The 15,629-nt window shown below is 41.0% G+C and overlaps 1 long non-coding RNA gene across 1 annotated transcript in view; it reads left to right on the top strand.

Annotated features, from left to right (window-relative positions):
* LOC145356664 (uncharacterized) overlaps positions 1-15,629 on the top strand; it is a 245,085-nt gene that overhangs the window by 158,821 nt on the left and 70,635 nt on the right. Inside the window, exon 2 of the long non-coding RNA XR_013889182.1 lies at positions 14,059-14,113. This is a non-coding gene — a long non-coding RNA (uncharacterized LOC145356664). The remainder of the gene's footprint in view (positions 1-14,058; positions 14,114-15,629) is intronic.

The following is a 15,629-nucleotide window of genomic DNA, read 5'->3' as shown; positions in this document are numbered from 1 at the left end:
CAAAACATGGTTTAAAACCTAAAACAGCATGATCAAAAATGTCTCCCAGTTTCTTTCACTTGAGTGAGGGGTCTCGTTCATTGATATGAGCTTTGGGGCTGAGATCAGGAGAACTTTGTTTGAATTGCAAGTTGATTTGGTTTGATTATTTTATTGCCACATGTATTGGGATGCAGTGGAAGTATTGTTTCTTGCATGCTACATAGACATAACATACTGTTCACAGAGTATGCAGGGGAGAAGGAAAGGAGAGGGTGCAGAATATAATGTTACAGTGACAGGTGGAGAGAAAATCAACTTAATATATGGTAGATCCATTCATATAAGGTCCTAATCGCATCAAGAGTATAGTAAGGGGTTGTGGACGCGGCCTTGTGGGGCACCAGTATTCAGGATAATTTGAGTTGAGTCTGTGAAATGTATTCTCAATTAATGATTGAAACAGAGATATTGTCAACACTTTAAGAATATATTAATCCCTGAAATCAAATGGGAATGTTTAATTTCCAATTTAAAGATATTGTGAATATATTCTACTGGACAATACAGGAATTGATGGGTGGGACGTGGGTAGATTGTTCAAGGGATTGGGATAACTGCTGTTGGAGATTTGGTTGGACGGCATTGTGGTTAGCACTGCTGCCTCACAGTGCCAGGGACCTGGGTTCGAATTCCCAGCTTGGGACACTGTGTGGAGTTTGCACATTCTCCCTGTGTCTGTCTGTGTGGGTTTCCTCCGGGTGCCCTGATTTCCTCCCACAGTCTGAAAGACGTGCTGGTTTGGTGCATTGACCCGAATAGGTACTGGGATGTGGCGAGTTGGGGAATTTCACAGTAACTTCATTGCAGTGTTAATGCAAGCCTTATTTGTGACTAATAAATAAACTTTTAAACAGCTGATTTTGATGTAATTTCAGTGAAATTCTATATAAAAGTGCTACAAAACTGCAACGTGTTGTTGCTTGACATTAATGGATATAAACACTTGAATGTAAGTTTTTTTACTAATTCTGTTGGAATACGAGAGGGAATACAGCTATAAATGGGACAGTGCAACTAGACTTTGATTGTAAAAGAGAAAAGTATCCACTTTGTTAAGTTACCAGAGGGAAAATGATGCTCAAGGAATCTGGAGTCAACACTTTACAGAGAGACCGTGAAAGAAACTCAGCAAAAAGGATACTTTTCAAGTCATTGGAAACTCTTTAGCAGGTATAACTCAGAATTCAGACTGACTGACAAATGTACTTTTCTAATGCTGACTGTAGTGCCTGTGGTATCCAATCTCTCCTGGCTTGCATAACACGATGGAAAGGACCTAAGTGGTGAATTACAGCTCTTGCAAGAGAGACTTTATCTAAATGCTCCATAGTGTGCTGTCAGCAACAGTGCCATATCATTTTGGGCAATGTAAGAGTGTAACAGATAGAAATCCCCCTTAATTCGAGTGCAAATGCATTTATTTCTCACAGCACTGCAACAATGGAGAAAAAAAAGGTTAGATAAGGATATGCTGCCAAATCTGGTTACATGTAATATATCGGGTTGGGTTGAAAAAAAAACTACAGTTAATCACAATTGCATGCTGCGGGACTGGCTTTGCCAAGACTGAATCAATGTTCCAGCACTGCTATACTCCAGTCTTGTACATGGCATCTAAAACAACACATTAAGTGCATGTCAACTGTATGTCGAAGGAGAGTTATGTGGTTGTAGTTTCTGTGATAGATGCAGAAAGAAAGAAAGAATTGGAACCACAGTGCTCACACAGCGAGAATTCCAGGTGCAACTTGGCAGACAGTTCATTGCTTCATATCTCTGAAGCAGTTGAGAAATTCTTCTTGGCTGGATTGCCCCTCTTATTTTAAAAATAAACTGTTTTTCAAAGAGATGAGAGAAGTGATCTTTGCGAGCATCAAAATTTTTTTGACAATACCCCTGCATTAAAGGTACTATTTAAACACAAGTTGTTATGCCAGTTGAAATTTTAGGAAGCCAGATAGAATCATAATTATAGAATCCCTACTGTGCAGAAGGGGCTGCACTGACAACAATCTCACCCGGGCTCTTACCCATAACCCCACACATTTACCCTGCTAATCCCCCTGACACTAATTTAGCATAGCCAATCAACCTAACCTGCACATCTTTGGAGTGCGGGAGGAAACCAGAGCACCGAAAGGAAGCTCACAAAGACACGGGGAGAATGTGCAAACTTGACACAGTCACCCGAGGCAGGTATTGAACCTGGGTTCTTGACACTGTGAGTCAGCAAAATTATATTTAGATCCATCTGATTATCTCTACAAAATTGGTGCTGAATCAAAAACTGTATTCTGGGTAAAACCAAATTACTGTGCATACTGGAATCTGAAATTAAAAGAGAAAATGCTGGAAAATACGGCGTCTATAAGGAGTGAAAAAAACTGACATTTCGAGTCCACGATGACCCTTTGTCAAAGTTAATTGTGCTTTGACAAAGGGTCATCTAGACTCAATGTCAGCTCTTTTCTCTCCTTACAGATGCTGCCAGACCTGCTGAGATTTCCCAGCATTTTCTCTTTTGGTTACTGTAATCTACCAGAAGGTATTTCAGAGACATTCTTGTTAATTAGGAACCAACTCAAACGATGCAGACTGTTGAAAATTCTCTCTGTCACTTGCCCCTTAAAGGTTCAAAATATATTATTACAGATGGTTCGAAATATTACATCCCCATAATAATGGGTTTCACTGCCAGATGAAATTGTTGGCAAGTTTCAGCACACAAGTTAGAACTGTCGAAAACACAAAACCAAATGTTGCGGGGGTGCAGTGGTGGGGGGAATGGCTTTATATTGCCTGCATTCCAATTATTGGTAATGTTCTCGGCTATGTTCCAAAGTAATACAATCACTACGTAAAGCTTCCCACTGAAGCTGGCTATTCATTTTAGTACCACGTCACAATTAGCACAAAGAGCTTTTTGAACTGGGACCAGATTGTATCCCAACTCGTTCTTCCTTCTTGTTTTGCAGCACGCAGTAATACCCCTCGGCTTTTCAATACTGCAGTGTTAACCTTGTCAAAACTTTGCCCACCTTGAACCTGCAGGTGTTGTCTGCACACCTGCATAATGTAGGTTATGCGAGAGTTCCAGACATCACCCAGCCACTTGGAGTCCTGAAATGTTTGCTACAGCCCAGTTGGAGTTTGTTACTGGCTGCTGCACTGCAAGACAACTTGTCTTCATGTGTTCTTTACCTGCACTCAAGGAACTGGTTTTCAGCATTGTTTCTTCATGGGCTGAGATTCCGTCAAAATATAATCTGTGGAAATGGCTGTGTGGCTTTTTAGTTGGAGATGATAGCCTAGTGATATTATCGCTAGACTATTAATCGAGATACTCAGCTAACATCCTGGAGATCTGGGTTCGAATTCCACCACGGCAGGTGGTCAAATTTGAATTCAATTAAAAAAAAAAATCTGGCATTAAGTATCTACTGATGACCATGGTCAGAATTGCCCACCACGGAAATTTTAGCAGGTAGGGGGCAGACCACACAAAGATCCGTTGACCTCGGGCGGGATTCTCTGGTTTTGAGGCGAGCACGGCTGGAGAATCCCATCCCCGTTAAATCATTGTCGATATCGGAAAAACCATCTGGTTCACTAATGTCCGTTAGGGAAGGAAATCTGCCATCCTTACCTGGTCTGGCACTTGTGACTCCAGAGCCACAGCAATGCTGTTGACTCTCAACTGCCTCTGAAATGGCCCAGCAAGCCACAGTTCAAAGTTAAAGAACAATTAGGAATGAGCAATAAATGCTGACCAGCCATTTCCCATGAATGAATAAAGAAAAGAACCAGACCAGGGTGTTAGAAGCTTGAAATGCCATGACCCCAGATTCAGGGGTGTAGCAACCACATACAAATAGTTTATTGGGTACGATGCCATAATGGTTACGTTACTGGGTGATCAATTGACAGGCCTGGACTGATGATCCAGAAAGTTCAAATCCCACTGTACATTTAGGGCATTTAGTTTCAATTAACTTGGTATCAGTAAAGATGGCCGTAAATTACCAGGCAATACCTAATAACTCATCTGGTTCACTAATCCTCGGTGGAAGGAAATGTGCTGACCTTACCTAGTACATGTCTACAATAGTAGTGGACTTGCCAACATTAAGAGCATTTAAATGATCATTGGATAAACATATGGATGATATTGGAATAGTGTAGGTTGGATGGGCTTTAGATTGGTTTCACAGGTCGGCACAACATCGAGGGCCGAAGGGCCTGTACTGTGCTGTAATGTTCTATGTTCCATGTTCTATGATTCTAGAGACACAGCAATGTGATCGACCCTTAACCTTCCTCTGAAATGGCCTAGCAAGCCCTGAAGTGGTGTCAAACCACTGCTTAAGAAAATCCAGTAAGTATAACCTGGATAACTTTAAGTATAACTGAAAGGCAAAGTGAATAAGAATAAGGAACCTTGGTTCTCGAGGGATATTGCACATCTGATAAAGAAGAGAGAAATATGTGACATGTATAGGCAACAGGGAATAAATAAGATGCTTGAGGAGTATAAAAAGTGTAAGAAACTACTTAAGAAGGAAATCAGGAGGGTTAAAAGAAGACATGAGATTGCTTTGGCAGTCAAGGTGAAGGATAATCTCACGGCATCAGGTCAAATGTCAGCAAGGAAAGCTCCTGCCAATTTCACACAGGAAATCACTCACTGCCCTCCCTCAACTGATGATTCATTAATCCTGAATGTTGACTATCCCTTAGAACAAACACTGAGGATAGTAAGGGTTCCAAGGGTACGCTGGCTGAGGGTCTGTACTATCCAGGGCAAAGGGTAGCTCGATAACAGCACTGCTTTGAGTGGGCCAAGTTCTGAAGGATAGTGCTGCCAGAATGGAAATGCAGCAGGTGGTGAGAACCAACTCAAACCTGACCTCACTCTCACCAACTTAACTGCTGCAGAGATGCATTTATCCACGACAGTAATCTTCATACTAAGGATACTGTCCATTGTGCTGTGTGGCACTACCTCTCCATGTTAATGAATACATTCAGAACGGATGTAGCTGCTTGCTACTGTCTTTTCAAGGTGATTACAAGATGGCAATAATTGCTGGCCTTGCTCGTGACATCCACATGCCCTGGACAAGTATTTAAAAAATGCAGAAAATTTAAAAATCAAACTGAGTTTAGAAGAATGGTTGTGTAAATTATTGATTCCTTTGAAACCGAGATACAAGGACTCATGGTATTCTGTTAACAGTCTCTGTTACATCTTATTCACCAAAGTATTAATCTCAAAACCTTAATCTTCTCATCTACATTGAAGTTGCACGCATGCTTACAAATAACTTTATTTTGGGGCTCCATTTTGAAACCATATAACGTTATATGGTTTCAAATATACATATTTGTATAGATAATGTATAGATATTCATATCTATACATTACGGACTCTGTAATTTGCAAATGAAGAAGTGTGAGACATGCGTTAGGGATAAATGTTTTGTTTGTAAGTTGTCACTTGAGTTTTTAGACACCTCACTTCTCTGACTTCACAATGGAGAAGAGACTGATGAAAATCATGGTTTAAAATAATCATTGGGCTGGAAGGTGGAAAGTTAATGAGGGTGTGTTTTGCATTGTGTTACCAAGTAGTTTGTTACCTTTATCCAAAACTGGATGATACCTTTTCTCATCTAGCAGTATTCTTTCAATAGTGTGGCAATGGATTATAAATTGAGAATTGACTACACTTTGAGACAATGTGATAGAAAATTTGAGCTGTTTTTGTGTTGAAGCATGTCCACTTATCAACTTCGTGGTGTCTCAGTTTAGACAAGCAAGTCACAAGGAGGAAGTTTTGCTGCGAAAACATTCTTTCAACCTGAACTAACTTCCTTAACTTGTTGCTTTTTATATTTAGCTATTCTATTTTTAACCTTAGTAATGTACTGACGTACAGTCTGGCAGGGATGTGTTGCAAGGCCACTGAGAATGCCACAAAATAATGGGCCTTAGTTTTTGGAAAAAGTGGTAAACCAATACTGTTGGTATTTACTTGTGAGGCGCAGTTGAACGTCAGACTGAGCTTGGCACAGTGTGGCATGATGTCATGAAAAGTCCCTATGTGGGTGGTCAATGATCTGTACATCCTGTGCACCTAGACAATTTTCCTGCAGGGTGCTTGTTGCTCCAAAAATGGCCACTAACTTCGCTAAGCCATGCCTCGGAAAACATTGAATCACTATAGTGCAGAAGGAGGCCATTTGGCCCACCGTGCCTGTACTGACAACCATCCCACTCAAGCCTTACATAGCTCCTTAAGCCCATGTATTTACCCTGCTAACCCCACTCCCCCGACACTAAGGAGCAATTTTCTATAACCAATCAACCTAACCTGCCCGTATTTGGAGTCTTGCTTCTGGCTCAGACAGTTGCAGGTTCGAGTCCCCTCCAGGGCTTGGGCATACAAAATCTAGACTGACACCTTGTGTATATTGAGGGTGTGCTGCACTGGTGGAGGTGCGGTCTTTCGGGTGAGCAATTCCCTGTCTGGTGTTTCAGATGGATGTAAAACAGGCCCAGCACTACTTTGGAGAAAGGCAGAGTGGTTATCCCTGATGCCCTGGCTTTGCTGTTGTAGGTTTCTGGCTGTGCAAAATAGAGCAAATGCTATCGTTTTCTGTGTTGCAATTTATCAAAATATAAAGAGAAATCCCATTTCCTAATAAATGGTATTCTCCATTCTTTCAGAAGAAGTATTTGGCTGGAATATTGCCACTGTTCATGCTGACAGGGTTTTCCCATCCTGCTACAGCGAAGGGAGACTTGGCTGGGCGTCAAATTCTCCGACCTCACTGCAGCTGAAGTGTGGCGTGAGTGGCCAGTAAGATCGTGCCCTTTGTTTTGTTTTGTTTGCATTGAGACCACCTCGATGGTGTCAACGTTTTAGAACATATCCCAACAGTTTGAGAAAAGACAACTATATTTTTCTAGCTGTGACTGGAATCTCTTAGCTGGAATATCCAATTCCTCAGAGCTACTAAATGGATCCTTGGGTTGGACATGTTGTAATGCCAACTTCACCATCCCAAGTCTCTGGTAGATACCCTTCATGAAAAAAAATCAGAATTTTTGATACAAAAATCATGAGTTGGTATTTATTTGAGCATAAACCAATATAGTTTGACAGTTGGTCTGTAAGCTTCATTAGTGGCTTATTTAATCTTGTTAACAGGTTAGATCTCTGGATAAAAATTCCATTGCTGCGTCCAAAAATGTTTTGGAAATCTCTTACTGAACCTCACGTGTGGAGAAGAACCATCTTGTGCTCCTTTAATTATGAACTGTCATTCCTTTTGACACCAAACTAAGTGGAAATGTAAGTTTTATGAGAAGGCTCCAGGGGGACTTGGACAGACTAAGTGAGTGGTAAGAACACGGTAGGTGGAATGTGATGCGAATAAATGTTGTCCAATTGTGGTGGGATAAAAGAGCAAAAACGGCAGGGTATTTCTTAAATGGTGAGAGGTTGGGAAGTGCGGCTGTCCAAAGGAATCTGGGTGTCACTAAAATCTCACATCCAGGTGTGGCAAGCAAATAAGAAGGCCTTCATCACAGGGGGATTTGAGCACTGGAGTAAAGATGTTTTGCTGCAATTGTATAGAGCTTTGGTGAGACCGCACCTGGAGTATTGTGCTCAGCTTTTGTCTCCTTATCTGAGGAGGATTATACTTGTCATGGAGCAAGTGCAACAAAGGTTCACTAGACTAATCTCTGAAACAGGAGGATTGTCCTATGAGGAAGCAGGGCCTGTACTCTCTAGCATTTCAAAGAATGAGGAACTTACAAAAACTTACAGAAATTCTTACTGGGCATGACAAGGTAAATGTCAACAAGATGTTTCCCCTGCTGGTGAGTGTAGGACCAGAGGGCACAGTCCCAGAATAAGACTGAGGTGAGGAGGAATTTCTTCACTTGGAGAATAGTGATCTTTGGAATTCTCTACCCAGAGAGCTTTGGAAGCTCAGTCACTATGTTTAATACAGAGATCAGTAGATTGCTGAATAAAAGTTAAAGTCTATTTATTAGTGTCACAAGTAGGCTTACATTGATACTGCAATGAAGTTACTGTGAAAATCCCCTAGTTACCACACTCTGGTGCCTGTTCAGATACAGTGAGGGAGGATTTACCATGGCCAATCTACCTAACCTGCACATCTTTGGAGTGTGGGAGGAAACTGGAGCACCTGGAAGAAACCCACGCAGACATGGGGAGAATGTGCAGTCTCCACACAAACAGTGACCCAAAGCGGGATTCAAACCTGGATCCCTGGTGCTGAGGTAGCAGTGCTAATCACTTTGCCACCATGCTGCCCCCAAACGACACATTGATGATGATGATACAAATGACATAAAGGGATATGGGATAGTATGGGAAAGTGGCACTGAGGTAGATGATCAGCCATGATTTAATTGAATTGCAGATTAGCTCAATGGGCTGAATGGCCTACTCCTATTTCAATGTCCTTAAAACTCTGGTGATCCTATCTGAAGTCAGTGGCCCGAAGATGCCTGAGATTACTGATTGTACTTCAATGGTTAGAGACCTAATCCACCAACAAATAGGAACAGTTTTCCAATCGAACTGAATTTACATTGGAGGTAAAAGAATTGAATAGAAAATGTTGCGCGAGCCATGCATCTAAAAAAGACCATTTAATATGTGGGCTGAGATGCGCTTGAGGAAACTCAAATCAATGTAAAACCATTCAAACCATGTGCAAATCCAGATGCATGCATTTTGTATATTCGAATCCATCTGTTTCCCATTGTATAAAATATTCTTTGGAACAGCCTTTCAATTAATTCAATTCCCTTTCTGCTCGCATCTTCACGTACAGCAATTGGTTAATATTAAAATAGAGGACATTCTTCTGAGGCAATGTTGTATGGAATGAGTCTTAATGAATCATTGAGGGTGATCTCTTTTAATGTCATTTATTTTCTCGAGTCTGTGTTCGTCAAGATGAGGTTTGATCATTTGGTGGGAATGGAGCGATTTTGCGACTTGTCATACATGATATGGAAGGGTCCATTTGAGCCCTGACTTTGCATCCTAATTCTGCTTGCTTTTCAATTTTCCCATGGAGGCCTAGCCATTTCTTTATGTTCTTTATACTCTCTGTAAGAAAGCTTATCAAATTAGCAAAACAAGCGAGAAATTCTACAGCTACATAAGCTTCCCAGTTCTGGTATGTCGGGACGGTGGTGGGTTGCATTCTTTTTACCAGTCCTTTCAGTACTCCACCAAAGAATTTTTAAAGAGGTTTGGCAGACATGAGAGTTCCTGCCAACTGGGATACTGAGGATCAGGTATGTCGCCCTTAATGTAAATTTAAGTCAATCAAAACTATTTATTCCCTTGCTGTCTGAAAGCAAGAGACCGTGGCTCTTTTAATCCAGTTCTTTGGGTAATAATGCGCTGAAAATACCTGTCCTCTCGAAACTGGACAAAAATGGTTTTCATTCTGTATTTTTTGTGTGTTCATTTGAACTATTTGCTCACTATTTCTGATGCTGCATACAAATATTAAAAATAAGTTCAGTTGTGATGGTACTCTTGCGTTTGCGATGCCAAGCTAAGATGTGGGGGAGGGAGGGAGAAGTGTTGTCAATATTTTCAGGAAGTCACCCACACAGAAAAACTTAGAAAAAACCTTTCTGTCAACCGTATTCCTTGGTAACCTAGTGTGCAGAAGAGCAGGCACTATAATTTGGCAGCAAAGTGTTGATAGAGGGAAAAAGGAGCTCTCTTGAAAATGCCAATCAGTATGTAAAAGCATCTGTGACAGGATGATTTGGAGCAGGCTCCCAGCCTTCACTGTGGGGGTGACAGTGGTAAAAAATTTGTTTTATTTTCCCCTGGCAGATGCCATTGACATCAAAAGGCACTCAAGAATTTGTACATTGAGGTCTCGATTTTTGTACTTTGAGGTCTCGATTTTATTTTTAAAGAAGTACATTTAGTGTGGAGTTTGTTTATTTTTCAGTAGGATGTTGGTGTTACTGTGGTAACTCATTTTAACGTTGGATAAGGGGATATTGGGAGAAGACCGCTTCCGAATATTTTTCAGAAACCTGTTCAATTCCATCAGTTTTTTGTGCAACTTGTGGAGTTGAGGTAACTTTCCAAAATGTTTGATTAATCACTGTGATGAAGGAGCACATCTTGGAAGTGTGACAAATTGATCTTCATTTATTAGTCTCACATTTAGGCTTACTTTAACACTGCAATGAAGTTACTGTGAACATGCCCTAACTGCCACATGCCGATGCCTGTTTGGGTATCCTGGGGGAGAATTTATGATGCCCAATGCACCGAACCAGTGTGGGAGGAAACCGGAACATCCGGAGGAAACCCATGCTGACAATGTGCAAATGCCACACAGTCACCCCAGGCTGGCATTGAACCTGGGTTCTTGGCATTGTGAGGCAGCAATGCTAACTACTGTGCCGCCCAATATAATTGGAGCATCTTTGGAACATTTGAGGCTTGTTTTTACAGGACTGGCAGTACTTTCACTGTGGGAAACCCTCTAGACAGCCTGTGGTGTGATGGTGATGTCAGTAATGGCAAGAATGGGTAATGATTTGATCTGATGTTGATTCACCCTTTTGGAAGATGGTCGTTGCAAAACATTTTTCTTTCATCTTCAACAATTTATTTCAGCAATGTCAGAAGGGAGAAAAGAGTAGTCAAAAGTCAGCAATTATTTAAAAGTACATCAACGCCTTGAAGAAAATCCACCAACTAAAATCAAAAACAAACAGAATCTGGGCAGCAGAAAACTATTAAAACTTGCCTCCAAGAGTAGAGTTGCTAGCACGCCCACAAGAATGGGCAAGAGTACAGAAGCCCCAGAGCGAATTGGGAGGACAAACTCTCTTAATCAAAATTCTGTCAAACCCAACAACTGGTTTTAAAGTTTCATTTATTAGTGTCACAAGTAGGCTTACATTAACACTGCAATGAAGTTACTGTGAAAATCTTCTAGTCGCCACACTGCAGCACCTGTTTGGATACACTGAGGGAAAATTTAGCATGGCCAATGTACCTAACCAGCATGTCTGTGGGATTGTGGGAGGAAACCGGAGCACCTGGGGGAAACCCATGCAGACACTGGGAGAACGTGCAGAGTCTGCACAGACAGTGACCTAAGCGGGAATCAAATCCAGGTCCCTGATGCAGTGAGGTAGCAGTGCTAACTACTGTGCCACCATGCTTCATGAAGACCCATTGTGTGGAATTCTCCATTTTCTGCACAGGGTGCTGGCTGCGGTGAGAAAACTGCCTGCAGCTCCTCATCCCCCTTACGCACATGGAGACTCCCCCCCCCCACCCCCCACAGATTAGAGGTATCTCCCTCCCATTGGAGCTCCCCAGAAGAGACCCCATGACACTGTTCCCTAACAGGTTGTCTCCACATGGTTCCTGTTTTTAAAAAAAACTTGTAAACATCACTGATGTTTTCCCAGGGCTGGGAGAATTGAAAAATGAGACCTTGTTGGTGAGATCTTTCCCATTCTTTCGATATTTTGCACCCATGTTGCTGTTTGCACTTGCAGGTAGAACGCGGGTGGGAAATCGTCGCTATCTGGCAGGGCACACTGTTTAAAAACTTCATTTGAAGATCACTTTGAAAAGACTGCAGTTTCTCTATCGCAAAGACAGGTCACGTCCTGTGTGCTAATTTGTGCACGTTTGGTGAAGTAAAGCGACCACTTACAGTAGAGGACTGAGCTTTAAACTAGTTTCCAAACTAAATTATTCACACAATAATAAATTGCTATTAAACAGTTTTCCAGTTATAATGGTCGTGTAAACCCCTCATTCCAGCAATAAGCAGGATGGAAGTAAATCTGCTGCTTGACAGAATGAAGGGAGTGTAGCAGGTCTACATGGTATGTGCGTGGAGGACCTTAAAAAAAGTGCTGGCAGACAGGGACTCATTTATAATGCTAAGACTCCTTTGGTTATGGTGACAAATGTTTTCTCCATTCAAGGTATCCTGGAGAATAAACCCAGGAGGCATCAGTATTTAGCAACATAGAAAACCACTGCTCTTGCCATTGTCCCTATGTTATTCTGTCTTTTTGCAAGGTGAAATGACTAACTAAAACCAATTTTGGACCAACAGGTTTCATATCAACCATGCAGAATACAAGTATCCTTCAAAATATATAAGCAACGCAATATCTTAAAAAGGCTACCATTTCCATATCATAATATATGTAATATATATAAGACATATCACAAAGACCTGTATACCTTGCTCTGTTGAATAGTAATTACTGATTAAATAAAATGGAAACCAAGCTAAACTTTGTCACATGGTTTCATCTCAGTAATAAGAATTAGGACATCCCTCAAAATATCAAGCATACTCTGCTGCAAGAAGCAAGAATTTACTGGTTAGATTGATAAATTTGGCATCGTAAAATTCATCAAGTCGTAGATTCACTGAGTCATACAGTGCAGTAAAGGCCCTTTGGCCCATCGAGTCTGCACCAACAATAACTATAATGACCTTAAATTTGTGCTAATCCCATACAGCTGTATCTAAAGTATCTCAAAACACATTGATCAAACTGGACAGAATTAATCAGGAAGTTGTTCAAAGACTTATTTCATTTATTCAAGTAAAGTATCAGGCAGCCTACTTTAGCACCAACCTCCAAACATGGACCTGGGATTGGACAAATAGAAATTCAGACCCCTTCATTGATCATTTGGAAGGCACGTGGCATCCTTTCTAAAGAGTGATCATAAGAGGGCAAATAAAGGGACATTTAAAAACTTAAAGTGCTCAAATAAATAGAGAAATATCTTGATTGCAAAGCAATGGTCAGGCAGCTTGCCTATAAATCTAAGCAAGCAACCACAGATTGGAAAACCAGAGAGGCTGTAGAAACCAACAGACAATCCAATCAATAGATCTGCTGAATAAAATGAAATTCTCCGAGTAGCTGTGTTACCAACCTCCAGTCTCGGGCCATGCCTATTCTCAAAAGGATACAAAAACTGGCTGAATCCAAACAATGAACTTGAAACAATCCAAGTTCTTCGATGCCTCATATTAACACGTAACTTATACTCAACCAGATACACCCTTTCCCACAGATGAGAAGTTGTACAGGAGGTGATATCTGGAGAGTGAAGCAAAGTTCCACAAATGCAAAAACCATAACTAGTTCAAGCTTACAAGCTTTAAAGGCATGAGATCCTTGAAGGAAACTGAACAAGTATGATGAGCATAAATATTGCACGAAACCAGTTTGTTCTCTCCCTGAAAATCATTATATTCCAAAAAGGAGGAAAAGTAGCATTTGTCAATCTGATGATTCAAAGTTTATTTGTTTGTGTCACAAAGTAGGCATACACTGCAATGAAGTTTCTGCGAAAATCCCCTCGTCGCCACACTCCAGTGCCTGTTCAGGTACACTGTAGGAGAATTTAGCATGGCCAGTGCACCTAATCAGCATGTCTTTTGGACTGTGGAAGGAAACCAGAGTACCCGGAGGAACCCCATGCAGACTCCTCAAAGACAGTGACTCAAGCCAGGAATCGAACCTGGGTCCCGGGCACTATGAGGCAGCAATGCTAACCACTGTGCCACTCTGCCGCTCCAGCCAGCAACCAGTCCTTGGAATGAGAGTTTGAGGTGAAAAACAGTGAAGTACCTGGAATCAGGAAACCTTGGATGACAAAGTTTTAAATTCCCTAACTCAGTCATCAGCACCAGAGTTAGGTGGTTAGAGAAAATCAACATGTTAATGTAAAGATTAATTGTAACCTAGATTTTGCTTATTGAAATTCTAAGCTGCCAATTTTACTAAATTTTGGAGATCTTGAAATGTTTTGGACAATTGAGCTTATTTATAATTTTTAAATGTATTGCAATCTACTGTATATTTACTATTTGATTCCATAAATACTGTTATTCCACTATTGTTAACATTGTTGTTGTTTAACTCCAGGTATGTTGCTGCAAAACCTCGAACACGGACAAACTACACCAGATGATATGATATGGTAAGAAGTTATTAAATGCTATATGATTGCTTCGCATCTGGATTGACTCTGTGGGTGAACTTTAGCTCATGGTGATGCTTTGCAGCCCTTTTCATTTTGTTCCCATTACAAGATCCTCCCCAGTCTTTTCCATGACTCCTTCCAACTTTATCCCCCACTTCACCGGAAGCATGACACTGCCTAAGGAACCAAGGCAGACATCCTTCTGTGGAGGCAGATGGCACAAAACTTAGAAATCAGAAACATTGAGGAGGACAGTAACAGATTTCAGAATGACATAGACAGGCTGACAGATAGACAGGCAACACATGGCAGATGACGTTTAGCACAGCTAAGTGTGAAGTGATTCATTTCGATGGAAAGAATGAGCAGAGGCAATCAAAACGAAATGGTACAGTTTTAAAGGAAAGGCAAATACAGAAAAACGATGACCTTGGATATCCAAACACAAAGGTGGCAGGGTGTTGTTTAAAAAAAGCTTAAAACAGAGCACAAAAGCAAGAAAGTTATGCCAAACCTTTATAAGTCACTGGCTAGGTCCCAATTGGAACATTGTATCCAACTGTTAGCACTATAGTTTCGGACGGAATTTACGGCCTTAGAACATATGCAGAGTAAAGTTAGGAGGAAGACAGTACCAAGGATACGAGACTACAGCTAGGGACAGAGTAGGGAAGCTACTCTGGGGGGGCGGGTGGTGGTGGTGGTGGTGGTGGTGAAAGGGAGCAGAGGGGATGAAGGGGTTAATAAGGATGTTCAAAATCATTTCATGCAAAAGCATCAGGTGCACTCATTTGATGAAGGAGCAGCACTCCAAAAGCTTGTGCTACCAAATAAACCCATTGGACTTTAACCTGTGTTGTGAGACTTCTTACTGTGCCTACCCCAGTCCAATGCCGGCATCTCCACATTAAAGCTGGTCAAAAGCAGACAGGATTTTGGAAATGCAAATTGATGAAGGCAATGTCATTAAGTTGTACCTATTTTTGTTTTGGGAATTCAATCTTTCAACATTGTTGAGATGAGTTTTTTACATTCTTGTGGTGTCAATGAACATATTTTGAAAGTATTTGTCAGAATGGTCACATGACTGGAAAACTATTGTTGTCGAGTAAATTTTGATAGGCTATCAAAATATCACCACGTAACCTAATTCAAATGGAAGAGCAAGATAATAAATCTTTCATATAGACACAATACTGATGACGCTCGATGCCTGGGCAGAATAGATAATGCATCATTGCATTTTGAAAAGGTCTCAAGTTACAGATGTCAGAGCTTTACAAGCACATAAATAATTTCTGTGAGAAAACCACTCTATCCAGGCCACTTTGCAATGCATGTTTCCTTAACCTGAATAACAACTTAACCAAGGCTTAATTTTCAGGTGGTTCTACAATAGCTTATGTATCAAAAGTTGGCAATTCCATAGGAAATGGTCTATGTGCCTATTGGCGCATCGCTAACTTTCTAATATATTGACTCATTTGCGTCATGTTAAACTCATCACGCAAGT

Source organism: Carcharhinus amblyrhynchos, chromosome 21 (assembly GCF_965287045.1).
Source record: "Carcharhinus amblyrhynchos chromosome 21, sCarAmb.v2.hapA, whole genome shotgun sequence".
NCBI classification, from domain to species: Eukaryota; Metazoa; Chordata; class Chondrichthyes; order Carcharhiniformes; family Carcharhinidae; genus Carcharhinus; species Carcharhinus amblyrhynchos.
The sequence above is the reverse complement of the archived record's forward strand: the minus strand, read 5'-3'. Positions and strand labels throughout refer to the sequence as shown.